The 4,808-nt window shown below is 34.7% G+C and overlaps 1 pseudogene; it reads right to left on the bottom strand.

Annotated features, from left to right (window-relative positions):
• Window positions 1–3,192, bottom strand: part of LOC107718907 (uncharacterized) — a 43,983-nt pseudogene extending 40,791 nt beyond the window's left edge.
• Between the last annotated feature and the right edge of the window lie 1,616 nt (window positions 3,193–4,808).

The following is a 4,808-nucleotide window of genomic DNA, read 5'->3' as shown; positions in this document are numbered from 1 at the left end:
TTAAGTACATAAAAAAATCAAGTACTTTCGTTCTTTCACTAGAGTAAAATTGAAAACTGAGTACTTTTACTTTTACTGGAGTAATATTTTATTATACGGATCTGTACTTTTACTCAAGTACTTGATTTGTGTACTTCGTCCACCACTGCTTTTAAAGATCCATTTGTTGAATGAAAAGGTTCCATGAAAGTTAACGTTTCTTTATGGAACCAGATGCCAATGAAGAAACTTTATTTTTAAGACATTCATTGGATGGAACAAAAGCTGTGTCAATATTCCTTCTGTGTAGAAGAAATTAAGTCATGCATGTGTGTAATGACATGAGGGTCAGTAAATGCTGACAGTTATCATTCTGGATGAACCACTTCTTTAAATGGCATATTTATTATTAAAAAGCTTATATTTTTATAATCAAAAACGCAAAACTTACCATAATATATTTAAGAGTGTGCATGTAGCAAGTCCTCCTAGTACAGCTCTTCTGAACCATAAAACCTGTCCAAAATACTTTTTATCACAATGTAGAATCCTCATGACACACAGTTTAATGCACAAGAAAAGGGTTTATTATGATATTAATTATAATATTACCTGTGTTTTAAGATGGGAGATTTCTGAAAATAAAAAAGGCATGATGTTGACAATCCCACCTGATTGGAAGAAACAAATATTAGTCAAAAAATATTGCCAAGCTTAATCAAATACTTCTACCTGATCTTTCCCTTAAAATGATCTTTTTATATATATATATATATATATATATATATATATTTGTTTCATGCTGTGACATAAAAATGTACTTTTTTAGGCTTTGCTGTTACTATAGGCTGTTTACAGATGCCATATAGCAACTTGTCGCATTAATATAAAACGTGTGGTCACAGTTGCCAGTTTACTACCATTTTAAAACTGCTTCTAATGAGGCTCATCCAATCAGAATTAGTCAGAATCCATTTCACAAGTCTACTCTCAGTTTTAGCAATTGTTAATAAAAAACTAGGGAATTGAGAGCAGCTCTATAAATGTTCTCTTAAAAGTGCTGACAGTCACAACTGTGTTTTCTCTTGCACCAAATGAAAATCATCAGTAAGATAAATACGAACGAGGAGCACGGGACTAAACCCAGTACATTACAACAGATGGCGCACAGCGAAAGGTAAGAGCCCTTGTAATTGCAGATGCTCCCAAGAGCCCAGAGCCCGATTTCAGACAAATAAACCAAACGGTGGGCCCTTGTGAGACTGCTCCACTTTTTGTACCTATTGTACAGCATCTGCATTAACTGAGCAGTTACTAACAACCTTGCAACCGCCACGCAGTATGCTGACATGTGCATTATAAGCACTTTGTTTTTTTTTAAAATATAAAATATGTTCGGTTTGACACTGGGCCAGCTCAGTCCCTTCTTGTCAGCTGGACCGGAGAGACAGATAGACTCCCCCTACTGTCACTGTAAATAAGCCTGGCCTTGTGACTCCTTAAAAGCAGATGCCCATTAGGTGCCTGGAGGTAACACAGGGTCGTATGCTGGGCCCTTTAAAAAAGCCGTTGAGCAAGCAGCTGTCTATTCAAAGGTGTCACAGTAGCTTTGGCTGTAAATGAGAGCAAGGCGATGTGTGAGACTCTCGTGGGCGGATTTAGTTTGTTCTGTTGACAGAAGCCTCCTGCGGGCCAGCGGGGTTTGGCTGCCTCAGGACCTTACTGAGTGTGGCAGCCAATTAACAGGATTAGAGAAAGGGACAGAGAGAGAATTCCCTGGATTCCTGGCTAACATCTACATTGTCACAGTGATAAGATTCGAGAGGTACTTTCATTAACTGCTCAGCACACCAGCTGTGATGAACACACACTGGTGTCTCTATAGTTTCCCGATCTCTACACTTCACTAAACCCAAATGCACTGACACACCACTGCCCACACGCAACATGAACAGAGAAACAAAACACATCCTCTTCCTGAAATACACAGGCATCAGAAAGCATTTGGACACTTAAGTAGGACTTGTAAGAATATGTAAGAATATAATTTCATTACATCAAAAAATCAAACCAAGTGCCATTTATTTTAACACACAAACACACTTGTTGGCTAAATATTGACAAAATGAAGTTTGCTTGGATTAAAAATGCAAAAAAACAAAAACAAAAAAAGGCTATATTGTTCAAAATGAAGGGACTTCACACAGCCACTAAAAATCAACTTGAGGCCACTTATCTGAATGAAATAGCTTCTCAAACAAGAAAAAATGTAGGGCTTCTGTCCATTAGGAATTAATTGAATCACTGTTTGCTGCAGTTCAGGATTATTATCGTTAACTAAAACTTAAACCATAAAAATGTTTTACTTTAAACAAAATAAATGTTAAATGAAATAAAGTAAAATATAAAAAATGTAAACTTATTTCAACTAGTTGCCAAGACAACATTTCTCATTTTTGTTTAGTTTAACTTGAAGTACTAATAACATAACTTAAACTAAAACCATAAAAACCATTTTTATTTTGTTACCTTAAGCGAAATAAATGTAACTGAAATTAAATATATATAAACATTATTTTAACCTTTATTTCAGCAAGTTACCAAGGCAACATTTTCTATTTTCGTTTTTAAGTTTAACTTGAAGTGTTAAAGTAACAAAAACAAAAACAAAAACCAATAACAATTTATAAAACTAAATAGACGTAAAAAAAAAAACGAATAAAAATGACAAAAAACATAAAAAAATTACTAAACCTTTAACTACAATTAAAGTGAAAACAGAACATTTTAAAAATAAATCTTATGCAAAATATTAACAAAAACTATAATCAACGATACTAAAATAGCACTGTTGCAATCTTATGTGAGTGACAAATTTCTGGAGAGGAGGGATTATCGTGGTTGTGAGGGGGAGAAAAGTATTTTTGAAAATAATGTTTACAGATGAATTATTTATAATAAGAAACTCATTCCATAAATATAGTAATTATACCTTTTATTTGATGGTGACTTTACAAGTTTGTTTTGAGAGAAGCTCAAGCAGCATTTGTCAGATTATGCCATTTGGTTTGATGTTGTTTTTCTGAAGCAATAAAATTGTATTTTTTAGTGTGATGTAAGTGTCAAAATACTTTTTTTGGGGGGGGGCTGGGGGTAAGAAAAAAACAAAACAAAACATGGGAGGTTTGTCTTACCGAGAGCAACTGTTCCCATTAGAAAAGGTTTCCCCATTTGGATGAAGTCATTCGTGGTCTCTTGGTGAACCTCTGAACCCACAACAAATGTCACGGCCACCTTGGGGCAAAGAAATTACGACAGGCTGTAAGACGCACGGCACAGAGCATTCGAAGTAATCCAGCCCACCAATAGATTCTCATTTCAAATGACATTTGCAGGGATATACAAAAGCAGAGAAAAAGTGCAATGACAAATGTCTTGGTAGTTTCTGTCAAGGGTTACTGGAAATGCCTTGGGGGAGCACAACCAAAAAGTGTTTTACCACAAATTGATAGCTTTTAATGTCATGACCACTGAAACTGAGAAAGAGATGAGATACAATATGTGAGAGATGAGAGGGAGAGTGTGTGTGAACGAGAACAACAATAGTCCTTGACCTGGATATTTGTGGTGCATGTCTGGCTCACAGCTGAAATAATATTTGCAAGCACTATGTGATAAACATGCTGCATCAATGGGATAATTTTTATTAGCTAAATGATTTGAGGTGACGAGGCCATGCCAGTGCAATTTTAATTCAGTGCAACTATATCTATTTGTTTTGCATTTGGGAACACACACAAAAAAAACATTTATTCATGTGTGCAAGCAAAATTGAAAGCCTGGGTGATACAGCTAAAAAGAATCTTGATTTAAAAATGTATATGAAATGAAATGAAAATGAAATTTCATCACAGCATCAAGTGTTGCTTAAGCAACAACACTACACTCAAATTTGCACTGTTATTATTGTGTTCCAGGAAGACACAGGACCTTCCTGTTGTGTTAACCCCAATTCTCACTATTGTCGGACTGCTAGAATACACGGCTGCCGACAGGAGGACAGTAGTACAGTGCTCTTCTTTCGGGAGATGACAGCCCACCTGTGCTGCCAGACTCAGTGTGCAGCCACGTCCGAGCTGTGAGATTGTTAATGGAATTTTGCAGCACTACGTGCCCGTGAGAGAGCAATGAGAAGCTCCTCAGAAACAGCCTGCCTACATCTCACTGCCCACACATGCAGAGCCAGGAAATTACTCCCAATGAAGGCATACATCTCACTCCATCTATAGCTCACTGTCTTGAAGGGGAGAGAGCGACAAATCAGGATAGACAGATGGATGGATGGATGGATGGATGGATAGATAGAGCGGATGTCAGGGTTATTATTAGCTAACTAAAACTAAAACTACAAAGATGTTTTCGTCACTTGAAACTCAATACATTTTAACTGGAGGGTATAGTTTCTCATTTTAATTTAATTAATGTACTAAAAAAACAAACTAAAACTGAACTAAAAATTAAAACTACAGAAATTAAAAAAAATATAAAAATAAATAAAACAAAGATAATAATAATGACAAAATACTACAATATTACTTACACTACAATTTTAATAAAAATAGATAATCAATGATACTAAAATAACTGGTGGGTGCTTTAATTTAACATGTTTTTAATTTATATATAAAAAAGTACTTATTAAAAACGTATTTTATATATAAAACTTATTTTATACACATGCATTTATTATATAATTTATATAGAATATATAGGTAATAAGTATTATATAATTTCATTTGGTTAATGTAATTTGTGATATTCTTTTATAA

Source organism: Sinocyclocheilus rhinocerous, unplaced genomic scaffold, assembly GCF_001515625.1.
Source record: "Sinocyclocheilus rhinocerous isolate Xijiao unplaced genomic scaffold, SAMN03320098_v1.1 scaffold1595, whole genome shotgun sequence".
Classification (NCBI taxonomy): Eukaryota; Metazoa; Chordata; class Actinopteri; order Cypriniformes; family Cyprinidae; genus Sinocyclocheilus; species Sinocyclocheilus rhinocerous.
This window is presented reverse-complemented; position numbering and strand designations above follow the sequence as displayed.